Source organism: Astatotilapia calliptera, chromosome 18, assembly GCF_964374335.1.
Source record: "Astatotilapia calliptera chromosome 18, fAstCal68.1, whole genome shotgun sequence".
Taxonomy (NCBI): domain Eukaryota; kingdom Metazoa; phylum Chordata; class Actinopteri; order Cichliformes; family Cichlidae; genus Astatotilapia; species Astatotilapia calliptera.
Genome location: NC_137439.1, coordinates 23,740,888 through 23,765,115, shown reverse-complemented (window position 1 = coordinate 23,765,115; position 24,228 = coordinate 23,740,888). Strand labels below are relative to the sequence as shown.

Below are 24,228 nucleotides of genomic sequence, written 5' to 3'. Positions count from 1 at the left end.
TCAATCTTAAACTTATAGCTTTTGGTTAAGTAAGCAAGAAAAGAAGAAGAAAAAAACACCACAGAGGCTCTGAAAATGCAGGACTTATAGGTGCTGTATTTACTAAACAGTTAATACAACATTTTTGTAAATCCACCTGCATTAAAGCATAAATTCTACACTTCTATCATACCTTTATAGTTTGATTTAAAATGCAAAGTGATCAAGTATATTACAAGATTGCAAAAAAAAAAAAAAAAATATTAAAAAAACTTGTGGCCCCCAGTGCTGAAGAAGATGTACCTGTGCTATTATTTTGAAAATCCTAGGCAACTTCCTTCTTGAGTTATTGGCTTCACAAGACTTTCAGAAAAACTGACCTCTGACCTTGACCTTGAGGTCAGTGAACTAAGATTTGAACTTGTCCAAGATTTTTAGCAGATGCACTTATGGTATCAATTTCAAAACCCTACATTGCCTCGTTGTCAAGTTGTCACATTCTCAAACTCGGATGTCCATGCCATCCACTTACCCAGCTGGGTGACAACAACAATACCCTATCAGCCTTTTACAGCCGAGGGGTAAATGTGTCATCCTCTAAATACTTGTGGAGCAGAGCCGGCGTGGCTTCTTTAGGTTTGAGACTTAATGTTGGTATTGCTCCTGTCAGAGAATCCAAATTGGTATAGTTTTAACATCTCCATAGAATGGCTGGCCTTGTGCACACACACACACGTGTACAATATGTGTGCACACGAGAGAGAAAGTAGATGAGACAAAAGAGAGGCAGGGAGGTTGGGCTGAGGATGAGCCAGCTAAGATCTATGAGCTGTCAGTAACACTAATCAGGCTTTTCTCCGGCACTTTTCATCACCAGAAAGCGGGCACTGACCAGCAGTTGGTCAGCCAACTAAACAGGCTGCCATGGCTACGGCGCTGGTTCAACTTTCCAGTCATAACAATGATGAAAGCCAACTGATTGAAGAATCATCAATCACGTTTAAGTTTTGTTGTTATTTTAGCTGTGTTTTCTTCATTTTGAAAACTGTGCATGTCTGTCCTGAGAATGGCTGGTTGCATTTTAGGTGTCATCCCTGTTAAAAAGACAAACGACCACACGGGGAACATTAGGACGGTTTGAGGCAGTACCAGAGTCTTCCAATAATAACATGATAAATGGAGGATGAACTAACAACGTGAGAATGTAACAGAATGCTGTTTATGTTAAATACGCACACACACTGATTTCTAGTATAAAATCTCAAGAAAAGGCAATCAGCAGCTCCTCAGTGACGCCGAACTCAAACAGCTGAACCACATTCATGTTCTTGTTGTTCTAAGGTTGATTCATTTCCAAAACCTCTGCTTCCCCCAGCTGCCCTTTCAATCTTCCACATTTTGCATCTGACTTTGTCAAAGTTGTCCGAATTACAGTCGAAAGAATATGTCATTGGAATAAAAAGGCATGGGGGAGGAGGAGTGGGGGCCAAAGTAATCAAGGGAGCTAAAAAGCGTGAAAGTACCATTACTCATAATGCCATATACACATTTGAAAGATAAATGACTGCAATCCAATGGCAGCCCGCTAATACTGGATCCAGTTGGGTGGAAAGGAAGAGAAAAACCTCCTTCCTTACCATGCTAGCGTAGCTTTACATAATTGGAGCATAAATGTATATATACATATATATATATATATATATATATATATATATATATATATATATATATATATATATATATATATATATATATATATAAAAAACACCCAGCACGCCCCTGCGGGCGGTTTATCCTTCAAGCTCGGGTCCTCTACCAGAGGCCTGGGAGCTTGAGGGTCCTGCGCAGTATCTTAGTTGTTCCCAGGACTGCGCTCTTCTGGACAGAGATCTCCGATGTTGTTCCCGGGATCTGCTGGAGCCACTCGCCTAGCTTGGGAGTCACCGCACCTAGTGCTCCGATTACCACGGGGACCACCGTTACCTTCACCCTCCACATCCTCTCGAGCTCTTCTCTGAGCCCTTGGTATTTCTCCAGCTTCTCGTGTTCCTTCTTCCTGATATTGCTGTCATTCGGAACCGCTACATCGATCACTACGGCCGTCTTCTTCTGTTTGTCTACCACCACTATGTCCGGTTGGTTAGCCACCACCATTTTGTCCGTCTGTATCTGGAAGTCCCACAGGATCTTAGCTCGGTCATTCTCCACCACCCTTGGGGGCATCTCCCATTTTGACCTCGGGACTTCCAGGTTATACTCGGCACAGATGTTCCTGTACACTATGCCGGCCACTTGGTTATGGCGTTCCATGTATGCCCTGCCTGCTAGCATCTTGCACCCTGCTGTTATGTGCTGGATTGTCTCTGGGGCATCTTTACACAGCCTGCACCTGGGGTCTTGCCTGGTGTGATAGACCCCAGCCTCTATGGATCTTGTACTCAGAGCTTGTTCTTGTGCTGCCATGATTAGTGCCTCTGTGCTGTCTTTCAGTCCAGCTTTGTCCAGCCACTGGTAGGATTTCTGGATATCAGCCACCTCCTCTATCTGCCGGTGGTACATACCGTGCAGGGGCCTGTCCTTCCATGATGGTTCCTCGTCTCCCTCCTCTTTCTTGGGTTTCTGCTGCCTGAGGTATTCACTGAGCACTCGGTCAGTTGGGGCCATCTTCCCAATGTATTCTTGGATGTTCCTTGTCTCATCCTGGACTGTGGTGCTGACACTCACCAGTCCCCGGCCCCCTTCCTTCCGCTTAGCGTACAGCCTCAGGGTGCTGGACTTGGGGTGAAACCCTCCATGCATGGTAAGGAGCTTTCTTGTCTTTATGTCAGTGGCTTCTATCTCCTCCTTTGGCCAGCCTATTACCCCAGCAGGGTACCTGATCACGGGCAGGGTGTAGGTGTTGATGGCCCGGATCTTGTTCTTACCATTCAACTGACTCCTCAGGACTTGCCTGACCCTCTGCAGGTACTTGGTGGTTGCAGCTTTTCTAGCAGCCTCTTCATGGTTCCCATTCGCCTGTGGGATCCCCAGGTACTTGTAACTGTCCTCTATGTCTGCAATGTTGCCTTCTGGTAGTTCAATCCCCTCAGTTCTGACTACCTTCCCTCTCTTTGTTACCATCTGACTACACTTCTCCAGTCCGAACGACATTCCAATGTCATTGCTGTATAGCCTGGTAGTGTGGATCAGTGAATCGATGTCTCGTTCACTCTTGGCATACAGCTTGATGTCATCCATGTACAGGAGGTGGCTGACAACTGCTCCGTTCCGTAGTCGGTATCCGTAGCCAGTCTTGTTAATGATCTCACTGAGGGGGTTCAGGCCTATGCAGAACAGCAGTGGGGACAGAGCATCTCCTTGGTAGATCCCGCATTTGATGGTGACTTGTGCTATGGGCTTGGAGTTGGCCTCTAGTGTTGTACGCCACATCCCCATTGAGTTCCTGATGAAGGCTCTTAGGGTCCCGTTGAGCTTGTACAATTCTAGGCATTCCAGTATCCAGCTGTGGGGCATTGAGTCATAGGCCTTCTTGTAATCAATCCAGGCAGTGCACAGGTTGGTCAGTCTGGTCTTGCAGTCTCGGCTGACTGTTCTGTCTACCAGTAGCTGGTGTTTTGCGCCTCTGGTATTCTTGCCAATTCCTTTCTGTGTCCCGCTCATGTATTGACCCATGTGCCTGTTCATCTTAGCCGATATGATGCCTGACAGGAGCTTCCATGTGGTACTGAGGCAGGTTATTGGTCGGTAGTTGGAGGGGACCGGTCCCTTCTTGGGGTCCTTGGGGACCAGGACCGTCCAAAATGCGCAAACATACATGGAAATGCAGTATATACAGCAGAAACAGAGCTTGAAAGTCAATATTTGGTTTTTATTGGTTTATTCTTTTATTTACTTATTATTTATTTTATTTATTCAACTCATTTGCTCATCTGTTGAGTTAGGTGCCTCTTTTATTCTTCACTGACTCATAGGTCAGTAGAAAGGGGCTTTACGAGCAAACAAAAACATTCCTCTGAAAATGAAAAGAGAACTGTTTCTCAAGACAACTTTATATGAATACCCAAAGTCTGGCTCCTTGGAAGTAAAATAGATAGAAATGGGGGATAGCTAAAGACGTTTGTACAGTATTTTATTTTATATAACATACAGCTTTAGCTGTGTTCCACTTTTTGTGTATGTTACAGCTATTTTCTTTGCCTTAGGCTGCACGGTACAGTATCTATGACTAGACGTCGGTATAAGCAACATGTGATGGGATAAGACAACCAACTGACGCAGTAGAGTGCAGGCATGACAATGCGCTACTTTGCCTCAAGGCCTCTTCCTAAGAAAGTTACATATTGAAGGAATGTAATCTCAAATACAATTTATTTTGACAGTTTAGTCCAAATATGTTCTCTGTGTTCAAATACACTGCTTGAACCACACAGTAGTTGCAACACGCCAGGAGTTGTGTGCAGCGTTATCTCAGATTCCTGCGCACTGAACACATCACTTGTGCTCAGCATGACTCAAAAAGGCAGTGAAATACAACCAGTACTAATGAGTTTTTAAAACTGGACTCTGCTCTTCATTTGCTTGTGTCAAGCAAACTAATTTCCTCCAGCAATTATAGTGATTTTTACAGATACAGTAAAAACACAGAAAACAACAAATTTGACTCGAGGCAGATAGAGGACCTATCTGCACACTGTGCAAACTAAGCCTGTGCTATATAAAGAAATAGTGGGTGAAGGAAAAAAAAGGTTAAGAGAGAGAAGGAAAGGTTCATCAACGAGACAGAACACAATCACCCTATTCACACACAGCAAAGAATGATAACAGCTACCTGAACCCATGGGCAAAAGGGTTAAATAGCAACAAGTCATAACATCTGCCCTGCTCCTTATTCAATAATGCAAAAACCAGAGCTGTTTTATGTGTAATCAACATGGATGGTAGGCTGAGGCCCGGAAAGCATCCTATGCAGTTGCAAAAACCCCGTGGCCTCTATTCTGTTCCCCCTGTCTTAGCTTGTTTGACACTATTTTTCTTCCTGGCATGCAATTCAAAGTGTGAAAATATTTCTAAATATGCCTTGCACTTAATAACAACAGCCTTCCTCTCAGGAACAATAAAAAAAGGGACTGGAGTGGCATTTTATAGCATTTTTCTAAACTTATTGACCACTCAGAGCGCTTCACACTACATGCAGCTTTTACACAGTACTTTAGTGCATCCACATTCAAAGATACGCTCAAATGAAAACCTCATGTTTTTGTAGGTTTAACACTCAGAAGCACGCTGGGTCCAAAAACACTACTAACGTCATTTAGAGTATTTGTCATGGATTGTGTAACACGGGTTATAAAAAGCAGTTTCTCTTGACATGGGCATATGACACATTCACACACCTCGCAGTGTGATTGTACTCCCTTGGCATTTTTCAAAAGTTGTTTAGCTGCTCAGAAAGCTGTGGGAGTCGGGGAGAAAGGTAACAATTGCCAACAGCAACAAACTTTGACACAAAGAAAGTCGAAGTATAAAGAAAATACAGACAAAGAGGGAAGGAAGAAATAAGGGAAGTTAATTAGGAAGCCTCTACTTGGAGGGACCATGAGACTCACAAGTACTGAGAGTCTGAATAACAATCAACTGAACTAATGTCATATATATGGAAAACAACCTTCAGTAACACTGAGAAACATTTACGCAGTGTTACATCATGTTTCCCTCTGGGCTCAAACACAACAGCTTCCACTGCACCACAGCAATGCCTGGGTCAGGGTTACAAATTAAACTCTATCCATGAAATTACTTCAGTGGCTTCAAAGCATTAAGTTTTCAACCTGAACATCTTTATATTGTATAATAATTCCTCACTGGATCTGCTCTGTGCGATGAAAGTACAGGTATGGCCATATCCTAGCAGGGGAGCATGTCTACTGAAAGTGGGTTGTTATGGTGGTCCACACAACAGGCTAAAACACTATTAGGCTATTCTGTCTTTTGACACAGCTCGTAGAGTTGTAGTTGTCAGGAAGGGAGAGGAGTCAAAGGACTGAACTGACAAGTTTCTTGAGGTTTTTTTCTCTTTCTTTTCTTAGGCTAGAAGTAGGGATATGGGAGCCATTATGCCTCGATTAGCCAATATAACAGAGATAAAGCTTTGTGAGCGGAATAACTAGAATAACAAAGTAAGCATCAGTCAGATAAAGCACTAGAAACCCCCAAAACTGTGAGTTTACACCACCAGTACAGCACAATTCAACTATTTTATTCATCATTTCTTGTGTGAGAGTGCTATTTCCATCAAGCAGATACAAAATCCTTAAAGAACAACAACACATGATATGTTACACCCTCACTGCTTCCATGGGAATTAAGAGGGTAAGTAGCAGCCAGGTGCCGCTAATCAATTGGACTTGATTACCTGATCACCAGTGAGTGTGAACGCCTCTATAAAAGGAGACGTTTGGCGGTTTGCTGGTCTGGAACACTCAGGTGCGTGTTAACACAACGCCAGAGAGTAAAGACGTCAACAATGATCTGAGAGAAGCAACTATTGCTGCCCCTCATTCTGGAAAGAGTTATAAGACCATTTCCAAACTGTTTAAAAATCTATCATTCTGCCATGAGAAAGATCATCCACAAAAGGAAAACATTCAAGACTATTGTCAGTCTCATCCAGGACTCATCCAGGCTGGAGAAACTGATCAGGAGGGCTAGCTCTGTGGTCGGCATGAAGCTGGACACTCTGGTGACAGTGGCAGAGAAAAGGACATTAAAGAAACTGATGGACATTATGGACAATGCTGGGCATCCTCTGCACACGGCCGTTAACAACCAGAGGAGTCTGTTCAGTGACAGGTTGCTTCTCCCCAAGACAAGAACTAACAGACTTAAAAACTCCTTTGTCCCACACGCCATCAGACTGTTTAACTCCTCTCTGGAGGGGAGAGGGAGGGGAAACAGGAGGACAAAGGAGGGGGGAACAACTAAGCTGTAGTGCCTCTTCACCTCACTGTGCAATACCTTTTGTGCAATACTTTTGTAAATAGTCAACAGTGCAATAGACCTCAATACTTGAAATGTGCAATTCACTTGTATTTTTATTTTTTATTTTCTATTCCTATTTATTCTATTTATCCCCTTCGTATATTTTATTTATATTGTCTCTGTATTTATATATATATGTGTGTGTGTGTGTGTGTGTGTGTGTGTGTGTGTGTGTGTGTGTGTGTGTGTGTGTGTGTGTGTGTGTATATATAATATTCTGTAACTCTGTAACTTCTGTCGGTGCTGTGCTTTTTTGGAAATCGAATTTCCCAGAGGAACCCACCCGAGGGATTAATAAACTTCTATCTTATCTTATCTTATCTTATCTTAGTCTTCCCAGGAGTGGATGTAAATTTAGATCATGCAATGCTCAAAGAAACTGCAAAAAACCCCAGAGGTACATTTCAAACTTTATAGGCATCAGTTAGCATGTTTAATGTTAATGTTAATGAGAGTGGAATCAGAAAAAGACTGAACAAGTGTGGCTTGTGTGAGGGGTTGCCGGTAGAAAGCCTCTTTTCTCTAAAACAACATGGCGGCCGGACCGTTTAGACAAAAACCAAACACAACATATGAGAACTTACAGCTCATATCAGCTTTCAAAGACAGTGGTGAAGGGTAATGGTAAATACCGCTTTTCCTCTCTGAGCACTCAAAGTACTTTACACTACCTCATGCACCCAAGCACTTTTTTTTCTATGCTCTTTCTACGTAAGTGCTTTCTATCTAATATTCACACTCCAACGGACGCATCGGACAACAACTTGGACTTAGTATCTTTCCCAAGGATATTTGGCATTCAGACTGGGGCAGACAATGATCAAACCACCAACCTTCTGATGGATCTTTGCACCTTGTAGTCATTCAGTCATTCATAAACTGCTCTGTACACAAAACAGTTTTGAATCAATTGTGAGGTCAGCTAAAACTTGGCAGCTTGAGAGTAAACCTTTGTCATACAATGTTTGCAAGCATAGTAGCAAATCTAAAACAGAATAGTTAAAAAAGATAAGAATCAAGGTTTTGCAATGACCCATTTAAAGTCCAGACCTCAACCTGAGTGAAGTGCTGAGTTAAGAGAGCTGTGCATAAATGATTGCATACAAACCTCAATAAACTGAACCAACGTTGTAAAGAGCGGGACAAAAAAATGTCTCCACAATGCTATAAGAGACTGATGAAGTCATGCAGAAAAAATATTTTTGCTTCTTTTAAAAAGAGTTTTTGCTTTTAAACCCTGTTCTATAAGATTCTGCATTATATTGTATTTTATAGGAATGCTCACATGTGCTGATGATCAATTAAGTGCCTTTGATTATCAGCACCTAGATGCTACTTACACTCTTAATTTCTACGGAAGCAGTAAGGGTGTAATCAGTTTGTCACACATTGCCTCAGTTTTTCCTGAATAAATAATGCCATTGTGTAATATGTCATCTGAGATTGCCTTTAAATAATTTTAAAAAGACCAGATAATTTTTGATACATGAAACCTTAGGAGGGCATATTTTCCTTTTCATAGTAAGCCCACACAGGACACTAACTATATTTTACAAGCCCATTTTTACAATACGAGGTTGGAAACTCTATTTCCTTCTCTCTCACTCTCAGTAGCATTTTTAAAACTCCACCCCTCGGGCAAAAACAGTCTTGCTTTCCCATCACAATGTGATCTCAGAGATGAGGACATGTTGTTTTCCTGGAAGAAAAAACACTGGTCCAACACAAAGCTAACTGACCTGGATGCACCTATAGCTGTGTTTGTGCCAGCCTGTTACATTACAAGCAGATATAGCATGATTCATCAGCAGTAAAGGAAGTGTAGCTGCAAGCCTTCGATATTTACCACACAGCACCGCAAAGCATGTTTTTCTTGACAAGAAAATAGAAGCACAAGAAGCAAAAGTGAATTATAATTTACCTGGTGGCTCTGAGTTTTTAATGACTTTTATGACTATAACCTGCTCCTATGGAAAGCTGTATTGCATTATCAGGTTACAAAGCATTTCTTAGACAAAGCCAAGAAACATTAACACGAGCATAGACCTGCTAATGTATTATATTTTTTGATAATGATTTCGATAATGATTTGTATTTATAGTCTTTTTGCCCCAGCAACAACAAATCTGCCCATGTGTCTCCTATCTGAAATGTCCATATTTTGTTCTTTCTGTCATGGTCCTGGGTCATTTTGACCCAGCGTTTTGTGTTTTGTGATTATTTTCCTCTGTTCTAGCTATTCTGTGTCCTCCCCCCTTTGTGTCCGGTTCGGGTCTAGATTTCCTGTCTTGTTCTGAAAGTCTGTGTCTGTTGTCATTGTGTTCAGCTTGTCTCCTCCGGTCCTCATGTGTATTAGGTTCAGCTGTTCTTCCCTCTTGTGTGTGATTACCTGATTACCTTGTGTGTGTATATTTAGTGGGTGTCGGTCTGTGTTCTTTGTCGGCTCGTCTGTGTTTCTTGGTATCCTGTTCCTTAGTCTGCGTCTCTCTGCTCCGCTCTCCGTTTTGTAGACTTCAGGTTTGCTCTTTAGTTTCTCCCAGTTTAGGTTTGTCATTACTCATGCTTCATTGCCTGTTTTTGCCACTGCCACCGTGTAAATAAACTTCACTCGTATCATCAGTTTGCTGCATTTTGGGTCCTCCTTTTCCTCCACTCCACACGGCTCACTCCGCCAGCCGTGACACTTTCTCTCTTTTTAAACGTTAAAAAAAAGGTGAAAATTTCCATCCTGCTGGGCGTCGTCAAGCTGAAGGTGGGTAATCCTCTTTGCCTTTTTTTTAAGTTAAAAAGCCTGCAGTAGCAAGCAGTAGCACAGTGAAAACCGAGTGTAACCAAGAAATTAGATATACAGTGGGCTTATTTCTTTATATAAGATCAGGCTTAGCTCTTTCTTCTAAAAAGATTTCCTTATTGAAAATGAACATGCAATTCAACATGACCTTGAGATCCTCAGATAGCTGCAGCTCCCCTAAAATTTATGAGGGGGGAAAAAAGGGGGCCAAGGCACAGTGTGAAGACCGGTCAATAATCCGATAAGCAGAAGGACAGACGAGAGAAAGTCAGTGACGAGTGACCCGGTCACACAGATGCAGTGTTCATCACCAGAGAGTGCTTTATCCAGGGGAGGTGCAGCACTGAAGGGAACAGAAGTATTTGAAGTCATTTTTCTCTTTCGAGCACCCAACTCTCAACCTCACAGTATGGTATTAGCCTGCTCTCTGCTTGCACCCTCTGTTCACCAACTCTCTCTCCAATCTTTACCAAAAATTACTAGAGCACAAAGAAAGTAACAAAAGCAAGAGTACAGATGTGAGAGGAAAGAGGTTGGTGAGAATCAAAGTGGGGGGTTTTTAAAAGAAAAAACTCATGTGCAGTTATAGTGCAGACTGCTTAATTACTTTTGCATAAGTGAGTGTTTGCACAAGTTTGCTCATACACTCACATTCATTAGTATCAAATCAAGCTGATCGAATCATTGTTTTTATATTTAAAAAACATCTGTTTTAAAGGGTGGGACCTACCGCCTTAACAAGTTTTAGAAATATAAATTAGAAATGTATAAATTTACTGAACTATACTTTCACGAGGTGGTGAGTCAAGAAAAAAAAACCACCACATTTTGACTGATATCTGCTTTTGTCGTCAAACATTTATATATAAATAAACAGCATATAATATCAATGCAGTAATTTTCTTTTTGGGTTGTCTTTTCTTACCATGTAATCTCTGTTGGCTTTTACTGTACAGAGAATGGATGACACTGAACCCACCTACCGCTGAATTGTCTCCGCTTGGAGTGTTCATTTCCAGGATGCATTATCAGGAAAAAGGAAATCGCATTTTTGATGATCCGCATGTTTATGGGGAACAAGAAAATGATAATGAGATCCAGTCTCTCAACAGTGGAAGTTTGTGGGGAGTAAAAGGTGGTACACAGGCGAGGCATGAGAAAAGTAAGTAAAGTGATGTGCTATTTCTATAAATGATATTTTAAGTCATATGTTATTTATATTATAACGTCACAATGGAATCACAGTACCAATTAAATTCTGGCTTAAACCTCAGACTCCGGCTTGTGAAGCAGCCCGTGACATTAGGTTGTGAAGATAAATTAATTTAAAAAACCTGCATTATTAATGTGGAGAATAAAGAATATATATATAAATAAATAGTTTGTAACAATAATTGCTTGTTTGCTTTGATTTAAACAATATTTGCAATGTTTCAGAAGTTTAAAATTAAAGCATCCCTGCTCCTTTTTACTTTTTTTGGACTCTTTTTGGAGTTTTTTTAAATTCACAATGATGGTTTGAGCGTCTGTCTTTCTTCTGATTGGCTGGCTAATGCAAACCCAAGGTGTCAATAGCATGTTGGAGGTGCTTGGTGACTGAAATACCACATTAAGAATAACCTCTCTCTGAAGTCATGTTTCAATCTGTCTGAAACCTCACATTTTGGCTCACAGAAGCTTACTCTTACATACACTCACCTCATTATATGAAACTCTGTTCATCTTTAACATGAGCATCCATCATTGTCAGGTGTCATTGTCATCATTTTCAACAATTTTATGATCGATTAAATGAGTATCAACTGTCCAATGAATCAATCTAGCAGTGCCGGCTATTCTTATTGACAGATTTCCAGGCTTATATCTATAGCCAGTCATACACAAACTGAGGAAGGTAGAAATATCTACTCAATACATGAAAGAGAATAGAAAAAAACATGGATGATTAAACATTTTTGGCACTTTAATTTGGCTACAACTGCATGTGAACAAAATGGGCCGATGGTGCGACTCAAAACAAAGTTATTTAGCTGGTACTCATGATGCTGTTACCTTGCACCTTTCTATAATTATGCTTAGCCTGCTGATTCATTCTGCGCTCCTGACACAGCAGCACAGTGGTTGTATTGCAGTCATTAGGACATTGTGTTGGTGCACACTACACAGCATCACTGCATGGCAATTGACACAGTTACTTGACAAAAGGCATCGGGACCAGAATCCGCATTAGAAACAAGCAGCCCTGGGGTTTTCAAATGTTTCAGTCAAATTAATTGCAGACACTGAATCATTGTGTAGCTGTAGTCTGATAACAAAATAAATGCACAGATAACTCAAAAAGTAAAAATGAGGGAAGGCCAGGTTATAATAAAGTATGGTTTGCAGATAGTGACAACGCATGTGGTGCTGGATGTGTAGATATGAGGTCATTCAGGTCTTTTTAATAGGATGATTCCTTCACAGTGGAGCCACATTTTAAATAAGCACTGCGATGTAGTGATTCAACAGCAACACTTATTCCAATACGGTGCCGGTGCATCAAGCTTTTAAATCTGACATCTGTGTCTGTTTTAGTCTCACAGCACAGAGGTCTTTAAATCCATCTCTGGCTGACTTCAGTTTATGCTAACGAAGACGCTGTGTAGGCTAAAAAGCCGACTTGACTTTAATGAGAAAAATGAGGGAGATCCAGGGACTATATGGTATCACTCGGTGTCCTCTATTACATGTAAACAGGGACATGCTGGTTTTTAAAAAAAACAAAAAAAACCGAAACCTATAGCTCTATAGATGTCGGCAACATCTAATTCACAGTTATTAAAAAGGTAAGACTCTCCCTTTGGTAAAAAAGAAACTTTTATAAATGAATTTAAAAGAAAGTGGGGAAAAAAGGAGTACCTTTGTGATTCCAGGCCAAATATAAAACAAAAAATTCCTATTAAACTTCCTGGATGAAAATGAATCTTGTCATGTGGTGAAAAAGTATGATACATGAAAGCGAGGTCAGAAATAAAAACATGAGGTAAAATTGAACTCTTTACCGCTGCTAGGAGTAAGGCTTGAAGCTCGTTTTTGAACTGGGCAGTTTCTGCTTACAGAACAAAATGACTGGATGTGCGTCTGAAGTTAGTGGGGGTTGGTCTCTGGCAGAATACAGGATTTTAATATAATGATATATTCTGAGGTGTCAAAACACATCATTAAGGGTACAGAGGAGGTTGTCGAATGTTATCTTTATGGGAGAAATAGTTAGAAGCAGAAAGGAATGCACAGGTGAGATTTGTGGAGTTTCAAGATGCTGACAAGTGATTTAATTTGAAAAGGGGACACTAGTTGCATGTTATTCGTTTCTCCTCATTTCCTAACCAGCTTTATATGATCATCTGTTTGCTTAAAAGCAAAAGATGTTATTTCATTTGACTAAGATTAAAGCATGTTGTCAAAAAAAGGCGTGAAAAACATTAACTATGTGTCTAAGAACAGTTAATTCGGGGGACCGTGGCTCAAGAGTTGGGAGTTCGCCTTGTAATCGGAAGGTTGCCGGTTCGAGCCCCGGCTAGGACCGTCTTGGTCGTTGTGTCCTTGGGCAAGACGCTTCACCCGTTGCCTACTGGTGGTGGTCAGAAGGCCCCATGGCGCCAGTGTCCGGCAGCCTCGCCTCGGTCAGTGCGCCCCAGGGTGGCTGTGGCTACAATGTAGCTGCCATCACCAGTGTGTGAATGGGTGAATGACTGGATATGTAAAGTGCTTTGGGGTCCTTAGGGACTAGTAAAGCGCTATATAAATACAGGCCATTTACCATTTAATTGTAAATGAGTCGATGTGGAAATGTGAAGAAAGAAAAAACAATTAGGCTGGAGGATGGGGTTGTTTGCCCGTACCAAACTGTAAACTTGTTGTGTGTATCAATTTCCGTCCAGATGCTATAAACTGAAGAATTTGAAGGAATTTAATAGGTTATCAACAATCCAGTAATGTGTTCGCCCAGATGTGAAACTTGAATAAGTTTTATTGCGGAATTATGATATTGCAAACGTTTACATGGAGAAAGTGTCTGGACTTTATTTCTGTGAAGGCAAATTAGCAAATTAATTCTTAAGCCAAGGTCAAAAACATTTTAGTGGTCACTGTTATCTTGAACAATGAGCACTAAAATCTAATCAGTTTCATCCCCGTGTCCTTTAAGAGTCACCTTTAGTCAACAACATCTAATCAGGTTTTCATTAAGTTCTCGTGATTAATATTTGCACCGATTTTAAGATATAAAGGCATAAAATCCCAAACACTTACCTTCTCACCTTGAGCCATGCCACTACTATTTGCAACTGTTCCTATTTTAGGTTTTTTAAACATTAAATAAACAACTAAAAATATCAACAACGACAAGCATTTTCTTTCAAGTGTAGAAATTTCGTGTCAAAGTATAATTTATTTGCTTTTACCACAGTCTGCAACCACCACTTAGATTCTACTTCCAGATATTTTTCAAAGATAAATCTTTAAAGACACTGAAAGACATGTCACTAAACATAGTTCAGGAATTTTCATTATGATGTCCTTAATTTTTTTCTCTCACAGGTGTTTGTATTTTGTGTTACAGGCATGCTGAAAAGTGATACCAAAGTGGCATAACCTATAGTACTTTTAGGTTCCACGTGAGGCTGGCTGCAAAAAGGGCGTCAACCCCCAGAGACTCCAATGTTACGATGACCATCTTTACAGCTTTAACAAGCAAATATACAGTCAGGTTCAGCCTTAATGTTTAATTTAACCCTCATAACATCTATGAGTGGAGTGAACTTTTTTTTTTTAACTCATTAACCTGGATAACTGAGGTAGGGGCACGGCCGCTTTGATTGAGCCAATCAGAGTCTGTCAGGCCTCATCTGTTCCTTTGAGTCATTAAACTGGACCTCTCCCTGTGTGTGTGCTCTTGGTGCCTTTTGGAGCATTTTTAATGACTATTGCTGACTGGCTGTGATACAAGCCCAACAAAAAGTTTTTGTTTGAGCTCTGATGAATGAAATTCTAGTATTTTATTAGCCAATTACTTTGTACTGTTTAGACATATGTGTATGAAGCGGTGTATGCGTTCATAAAGTAAAGTATCCAACATTCCATAACACTAATGTTAAGTTATACAATGAAAACCTGTGACTGATATCACATTGGCTCAGTCCAATTTTTACATTGTTTTAAAACAAACAATTTTGCATTTTAATTTAGTTTTGCCTCCTCTGTGCCAGAGTCCCCAATACTGCGCATAAGAGAAGATGGTTCAGCACCTAACTGAAACGCATTGAATTTACACACTATGTGGAAATTGGCGGATAACAATGTATGAAAATTAAACGGGGTCATGCTGGTTTATAGTATAATGTGTTAGTTAATGAAAAAAAGGAAAGATCTGGAGAAAGATCTGGACAGAGAGAGACACTAACAATAAGAAAATGGACTAATGAGACATATTGAACTACGCTGCCTAAACCAAAAGCTAAGCTTATGCATTTTAAGCCAGTCACATGGAAAACAGCCTGTCCATGAACCAAGGCTTTTATAATTGAGGGTAAAATAAGATGTTTGTTCTTCAGTGCTTTGGCAACGGAACAAGAAATAAAACATTTCGTTGTCTGTTTGATAGATTACCATCTGCCCACTATTCCCACAGCATGATTCTTCAATCAGGCACAACCATAGATCTTTCCAGATAAATCCCCCCTCTAATACTGTAAGGGGTATAGGGGAGAGGCAGAGAAAACAAATCTAAAATCTAATTTAACTCACAAACAGTAGAATGTGTACATCAGATTACAATCAAATTGAATTTCCTCCTCCCTGTCTCCCAAGTTGCTTTTTTTCTACATCCACGTGTACACAAACGGCGCTCAGTTTGTGTTACCTTCAATATTACAAGACATCAGTTGGGGCAGTCCATTGCTCCTTTCCACACAAACTGAGCACCCTCAGTTTTCTACGGTTTGGGTCTTCAGAACTTGTCCGGTGGGTCCAAATACCTTTGCAGATATAGCTTTCGTGAATGCAACAGACACTAATCATTTGCAGGTAATTTCCCCAGGCAGGGAACTAAACTCATATATTTCCCCTGAGGTGGCAGTCTGAAAATGCTCCTACTTTTTGCTGTTGCTGTTTTACATACTTCTTATCTTTCTTATGTTTTCATCATACTTTTCTTACTGCCCTCTGATAGACTCGAAAAACAGCAGAGTAGGTTTTATCACCAGAACTCAAGACTGTGAGTTGTTTGGTTTGCATTAATAATTTAAAGTAGCTGATTTCAAACACATACTGTGTTTTGTGCATGCTAAGGGCTGTGATGCTCAAAAATAGGTTTTGGTAAGGAAACAAAGAATCTGGGGAATGAAACATGCAGTTTTTGTCTTTAGTAAAAGAACTGCTCAGACCAGCAGCTATTCAAACATCAATTATCTCTGACACCTTGACAAAGACTGAATGCCAGCCATTTGTGTTGTGTGCACAAATTCCCCAAAATCATTGCTCAATTTTAAATGTCTCCACAACATGAAAAAAAAAAAAACTGGCAAATACACAAAAGCAAAAAAAAGACTTTTTTGACAAAACTTCATCCCTGCTCTGCCTCAAAAAATGGCTGCAAACAGGAGTTAATGTGGAGAGTTGTAGTTCACACATGAGCAGCAGTGACAGGCAAAATCGTCTCCAAAAAAAGTCTAACATTTCAATTCAAAACAATTTATAGATATTTTAGAGAAGCATTGCATTAGGTATCATTTGAAACACTGAACATAGACTATAAATATCCGACCAGCTATGGAAAAACCGTCAACTTGAATGGGTGCAAAACACCCAGCTGATTCCGGTTAAACATTTCAAATCCACTGCACTTTGTATCAAAATCACATATACAATCCTAATTCCCAAAAAGATGGGATGACGTCTAAACTATTAAAACAAATAACATAAAGCAAAATTGTCGATATTAAGAGACGCTACGGCAATGAGTCGGACTTGTTCTTGGTGCTTCGTTCCTCAACAGGAAAAAGATGAAGAGCCTACTCTACATCAGGAGCAAGTTACTGCCCCAAGTAGAGGAATTTAAGTATTTCGGGATCTTGCTCACGAAAGAGGTGAGTGGGAGATCAACAGATGGATTGGTGTTGCAGCTGCAGTGAAGCGAATGCACCATCAGAGAGAGCTGAGCCTAAAAGCGAAGCTTTCAATTTACTAGTCAATCTACGTCTCTACCTTCACCTATGTTCATGAGCTTTGGTTAGTGACTGTAAGAAAGAGACTGCGGATACAAGAAGCAGAAATCCATCTAAGGGAGATTCCCTATTTCTCCCTTAGAAATAGGGAAAGGAGTTCAGCCATCAGGAAGCTGTAGAGTAGAGCCAGAGTATGAATTAAACTATGTGCAAAACACTGTTCTTTAATTGTGCCACTCAACAGAATAACAAATATTTCTAGTTACAGCCAGTTATGGAGTTAACTCCATTACCTACAGGTTCTCCCAGTGTCACCCAATTTAAAAAATCCGGAAATGCATCTAATGGCAGGGCCAGGAGATGTGTTTTTGCATGGAGTCTATGCTTTCCTAGCAGCTATGAACTGGCCAAACGGTTAGTCATTAGTGGATCCAATTCAACAACCATTGATCAAACTCTTTATGACAAAAGACTGACCCTGAATCATAATACCCTCACATACAGCATTTAAAATAAGCAATGAAGTCATAAATCTAAACTCTGGAAGCCTATAATTTTGTTTCTGTGCCCATGGATTGTGAAAGAAATTGAGCCATGACCTCGCATTAGTGAGAACTACAGAGCTGGTTCTGTCTATTGCAGTGTTTGTATTGTTAAATTAGGCAGAGAATTGGAGACAGCTGCATACTTTATTTTTAGTTTTGTTTTCTTTTTCAGAGTGTACTTAAAAATAGCATTAACTTTCAGACAAAAGTGTCATCTCTCAGTCAGAGTTTATTTTCTCTCTCTGTCTCCTTCTCACTACCAATTTTGTTTCCTCATCTCTCTCTCTCACACACACACACACACACACACACACGCACACGCACACACACACACTTCCCTTCTTCTAGAAATATCACATTAGGGGATCCATTAAGTGGGGAAAGGAGAAAAAAAGCTGCCAGGGGACAAACTGTTAACACAGCAAGGTCAGCGGATAGCCATCTGACCATTATCAGGAAAGGTCACAACCATAAAGCTAATGTGTCTGTATGTGCATGTGTGGGGGTTTGTGGATACATTAAAATGGGGATAAATTGACCATTTTCACAGGGATCCAATATGGAGTACAGAGACGCAATGGGCAATTTGCACACATACATTTCTCTCAACATAATTTACCAAAGTTTATTCCTCAAACTAAAAGCTCTATCTTGTTCTGCCCTAAGTATCCGTCTGTGATGTCCAGATGAACTGACACAAGCCAAGCTGTTAAGAGTCATAAGAGAGGATGTTGCTGGGGGGACAGGACCATTAGCAATCTGTGCTACTCTTTCCCAAGCCTGAAACAAAATACACATCAAACCCTTCTCTTTGAATTTCAAAAAGAAGTGATATTTACTCGTGTTTTTAAGCCAACATGCGTAAATCTCACTATATTGACGATGTACAAGACGTCTGCTTTTCATTCTTGTTGTTTTAAATGTGTTTACTTTTATTTTTGATTATGATTTATGGATGCAGATGAGCGATGGAACTCACCAGACACCCCACGAGGCGGTGTTAGCACAATACTTCACTCACAATCCGATATAATTGTGTATTGCAGTAATACATATAGCAATTCATCACCGTTTTCAACTCTAATTTATGTCCTCAAATTTAAACTTTCTCAATACCAGTTTTATCCAATAAGATAAAGACAGACTTGGTCAGCTATTAGTCTGATGGGTCAGTTTGGCAATTATATGCAATTTGTTTCTGATAATACAACAATTACCTGTGATAAATCAGTGAAAACCACACGTTGCTGTTAAAATAGAGAGAAATTCACATTTAACTCTTACATGTGCACTCAGCACTTTTCCTGTTCTATCAAAATATCACCAGAATGCAACAAGCTGGCAGCCAGTTGAGTTAAGTGTGCTCAAGTCATGCTCACTGATAAAAACTCACTCAGATCGGTGGCAACATGTTGGCAAACTGCATTTTTTGGACTTTCTAATGTTTACTTGAATATTCTAATATGCTGGGTTTGTTGAATGTCTATATATTTGTTTCCTGTATTTTGAATATTTAGTCTAGAGTTTAGTTCTTATTATCGATCTCCTGCCTTAATATTTCCCATCCTCTTGTATCTAGTTGTCTGTCTTTGGTTATTTGCATCACCTGTGTGAAGTCAGTCACATCTCTGTTTATCTTTTGCCTATATCAAGTTCATGTGTCCTGTGTTCGACTAACGGACGTACTCTCCTCTTCAGCCCCCTGGCATAGACTTTTCCAGGGAGGCTGAGGAGTGGGATCCCCCTATCCGATTGTTAAGTGATGATGTGACGAATCCTACTTCCGGGCCTAAAGTAGTCTGCGTTTAATATGGCTTTTGTGTTGTTAACATGTTTAATGTTATGTATTTTCTTCTATTTAATCTCAAAAAGCTCCTAAAACAGTCAGTGATCACTGTTGACCTCCCTCGGCTTTTATTACCGCTAATCATTTATTTAAGCTCAGTTTTTCAAACCTTAGGATGTAACTACAGCCCAGCCCATGCAGCAGTATATGAATGACTAACCTGGTATTGTGGATGGATTATCTCAGTTATTCTCCTGGCTGAAGTTTGGTCCTTTTACAGCATCCTGCCATGCGATTACATTTGTTCCTGACCACCGAGAACACTCACGTTAACTTTTATCAAGTGGAAAAAAAGTTAGCTTGTTTATATTCTGCTAACATAGCTGTGTCGCTAGCGGTCACGTAGCACATCATTATATACCAGCTAGCCCAACTTCAGTGACCCTACAAACGTCACTGCTGTTTAGTTTTCTGTCTTCATTTATGTTGGAAGTGATAACAGAGCTGTACGTTTTAATTTGTTTCCAAAACCCCGCAGTCAGGACATGCTATATTGTATTTAGATAGAAGCTAGCGAGCTAACTCCCTGCTAACTTCTAACTCCGTTAAATGTCATAAATTCCGTTTTCATGGATGCCTGGATGTTAAACTCAATTGTTACACCTGGTAGAGCAGAACGCTGATCATTTTATTAAAGATGAAAGACTTTAGACAGTTTTTCAACTCTCAGTAATGCCATAGTGATCGTTTGATATATGGACCTGCAGCGGAGTTTAGGTCCAGACACGGCTAGTGACGTCAGACTGAACAATCGGATAGTTGGAACACACCCTCCGGTCCCCTTTCTTAAAGATGGGGACCACCACCCCGGTCTGCCAGTCCAGGGGTACTGCCCCTGATCTCCACGCAACATTGTAGAGGCGTGTCAACCAAGACAGCCCTACAACATCCAAACCCTTCAGGAACTCGGGGCGGACCTCGTCCACCCCAGGGGCTCTGCCACCAAGGAGTTGTTTAACTTCCTCAGTGACCTCACCCCCAGAGATTGGCAGATTTTGGCTACAAAATCTATTTTTGTGGTGTAAACCAAATCCTAAGCAGATCACTTCTTCCATATGTAATGAAAGTCAGTTAAGGTTGTTTCTGAGAGTTTCTTTTCACAAAAACGGGATGGACATGGTGTCACAGGGATCCTGACCTTTAACAACTACAATAAGTTCTTTCTTCTTTCTCAAGACATTCAATGCACACTGCATTCATGAGAGTGGTACAGACAGAGGTGCGTACTTTTTTTTAAGTACTAAGAAAGTAATCAGATTGTAATTTTAATTAGATTTTCACTTCTAAAAGCCTGTAACAGGTGCCTGCAGCTACCTTTGTCTCCGGATCACCGGGAGGCTCTCACCCACTCAGCTTTCAGCAGCACGCAAAAGAGGTGTCGTTTGGTTGTCAGGTTCAGCTCTTTGTGGTGGGCTGGCAGGGACCTGTAGTTGCCCCTGCTAGATGAGCCTTTTTGTCAAAAACACCCGCTCATCTGGGCCTAAGGCAGGATTCACACAGGATTCAAAACCCTCGGTTTTCATTTACTTTGAATCGGGTGATGTCATGTTACTGACATACAGGTAGGTTGGCTAATGCTAACTCAGCTTGGCTAGTTTGACTTGTGATGACAATTGGTCATTATCGCTATGAGGATCATTCCAGCAGATATACGCCCTCAAATATCAAAATCCTACTGTCAAACATTGGAGCGGTGATGTGAGAATGCTTCCTAAGTGATCAGATGATCCTGTGTACCAATTCCCATTGGTACACAGGATCTTATATTTATTATTTATTATATTTATTTGTTTAACACATTTGTTGTATTTTTGTATTACTTTTTAAAATGGTAAATATAAGTAAAACTACATAAATATTTGTTATAATTGGAAACCCCCAGTTTTTATATCATTACAAATCTACCCCATAAGTGAATACTCACAAAAGAACTGCATATACTGTTGAAACTTTGCAGGACCACAAGTGTCTATGTATCAGTCTAAACTATGTGCTACTTCAGGCTGCACATCTGCTGCGATACTGCGCCTGTGGTTTTATTTCTTTTCATTCTTCTATGCCAATGATTTGTCCTCATCCTCCTTTATTCTGTTTAATGATCTATTTTCAGGCTCTTGCCTACTCTCGCTCGTACAGCATCGGCATGGGTGGCAACCCCACCATCTGTCCTCTTCACCCTCCTTCCCTGTTTGCTGCTTGCTAATTTGCTGGTTAATTATAGAAATGCAGGGGATCAGTGCAGTCTCTTCATAACAGGGGCTGTGTTTATTGTCTGTGGAACTTTAATGAAGTGATGTAACATTTGCCCTATAGGCCACTTACTCAACCAGATATTCACGCAGTGGATTAAAGTGTGTATACATTGATAAGTAGCACTGCAGATTCTTTACTGTCAGCCAAGCAGGCATTTCCAAGGGAAGATCATTCGCTTCTGTAAAATTGCTTGGACAGCTAGAATTCAAATTGGTGCTGTGAAGCTTGTTAACACATCCGTGAAGTCCTACAGAGAGCTGCAAAAAACATGCATAACAAAAACAGTGTGTACCACATTGGACCTTTTTTTGAAGTAAATTTTCTGCATTGGAACAGCAACAAATGTGTAAATATTGTATTAATAGTTGATTTGAACCAGCGTGGACTTGCCGTCTGTGGTTACTGCTTCAAACCAGCTTTAGTATTAGCAACATTATTGAATGTGTTTTTAAGAAATTAACAACAATCAATGATATCAAATGACTGGAAATGGTAACTTTGTCCTTAACTTGCTGTTAATGCCAGAGAGCTCCAGTTCCATAAAATCAACTAAGTCTACAGCTCTTTTTCAAGTAACACACTATACGGCAGGGGTGTCAAACTCAAATACACAGTGGGCCAAAATTCTAAACTGGAACAAAGTCGCGGGCTAACGTTAATATTTATTGAAATATATTTATTCCTCCAGATATAAGAATGAATCTTTTCTTATGGACTCAAACACGTTTTGCTGAAAAACTGAATATGGAACAAGCAAAGCTTAATACTAAACAATATATATAAGCTGTATAATACCAGTAGGCCAGCTCTAATAGTAATTTGGTATGGCTTCGCAGGCCAAATGTAATTAGGCTGCGGGCTAAATTTGGCCCGCGGGCCAGAGTTTGACACCTATGCTCTACGGTATCCCAGAGATTAGACACAAATCTTAAGATTTGAACGTTTTGTTCTTTAAGGCATATATACATAAGTATTTTAAAGCAACAAAAATTGCACTAAACTATCCAAGGTTATTTTCCTCTTCTGATCCCTTTTGTGTTTTCAAGTAAAACAGTGAAGAAATATATAAATATATATGTAACGTTCATTTTGAGCTTTCAAAACAAAAGCCATACATAACCGCTTATAAAGCCGGAACTGACTTTTGCAATAACAATACGTTTACCAGTTCAAACGTACCAAAAATATACACATTTAACTTTAATCATATACAAATGAAGCGAGTTTAAGTCATAGAAGGACCATCTAGTATTCAGCCCACTGAGCAGTCTTCTCTGCTGTAGCTGAGGTTATTTAGACCTTGGGTTGCAGGTGGGATGGCAGATGTCTGACAGCGAAGCTAATCAGACTTCCTGCTTGGTCTAATGGTTGAATAATTGTCCCGGGCTTAGCTGTTGTCTGATAATGCCCTATCAGACCAGAGTCGTCTTACAGAGCAGACAGGGATAGAAAGTAATGCAATAGGGAGCGCGGGCAAATTTTATTAGAGATGATAAAGAATGGATTCATAAGTCTGGATCAAAAATAGCGGGAAGCAGAGAGCTGCAAAAGAAAATGGCTCTCATCCTCTGACCTTTCAGATGGAGAGAGAGAGAGGGAGGAAGCGAATCTCACTGTGTGTTGGGAAATATTCCCTGTGAGGAATTATTGCCCGCAGTTACACACAGTCTCAGTTGCTGGTGCTTTGTGTACAGCAGATGAAAATGCAATAATTATTCTTAATGTATAAACACTGCACCTGCCAACTTAAATAAACTTCATACTAATTACAAACGTATTATCCACTCCTCAGTTTACTGCATGTATAATTGAAGGAGCTCTTCATGATGTGTATGATTAGCAGCAATAAATGTAGAGAGCCAGTGATCTTCCTTCTTCAACACATTTAGACATTTTATTTCACAAAAAGCAGCGAAAACATTACAATGTTGTTAAAAATCTGAAGAATCTGTTCTTTTCGATCACAGCTCGGAACCTCAAAAAGGACAGATGTTTTAGTTTCACCATGCTGAGTAGAACAGAAATGTTCCTCCATGATAAAAGCAAATTAGAATCCTCTTACATCCTGGCAGCATGCCACCAGCTCCTTGATTCAATAAGACATTTCAAATTAGCTTAAAAGCATCTTGGTATGCCTGCACTGTTTTGTTTTTTAAACATTTCTGGCACTGAATATTTGATCACATCAAGTTTTGTTCTTTGGATTTTCTACAAAAAAGAACTTGACAGTAGCCTTGGTGCATTCGCGAAAAGCCTCATTGTAACACACCGCTTTCTTCATATCCACCAGCGATGATTTGTGCAACAGCGTGTTATCTTCCTCCCCCAAACTAAATTTCAATTTCTTTAATTTATTTAAGCACATCCCCAGCCTGTGTTTTTGGGATATTTACAGTGCATTTTGGGTTGGTTTTGAGGTGGCGTGTTGGTGTGCGAGTGTAAGTGGCTCTGCCACATGGCAGCAGTGAAGATCTATGCAGAGTCTTATCACCAGCTCACACGGTTCCCCTGCATTGTTCATGTTGGTTGAAAAGGATAGATGTGTTGCTCCTTTTCCTATATGTCTAAATGTGC

At 40.2% G+C, this 24,228-nt stretch overlaps 1 protein-coding gene and 1 long non-coding RNA gene across 2 annotated transcripts in view; one reads left to right on the top strand and one right to left on the bottom strand.

Annotated features, from left to right (window-relative positions):
• Positions 1 to 24,228, bottom strand: part of clstn2a (calsyntenin 2a) — a 155,341-nt gene that overhangs the window by 94,623 nt on the left and 36,490 nt on the right. The window lies entirely within an intron of this gene.
• On the top strand, positions 10,765 to 14,971 carry LOC113011310 (uncharacterized). Its single transcript, XR_003270515.2, has 2 exons — positions 10,765 to 10,970; positions 14,409 to 14,971. It is a non-coding gene; the product is annotated as an uncharacterized LOC113011310 (long non-coding RNA).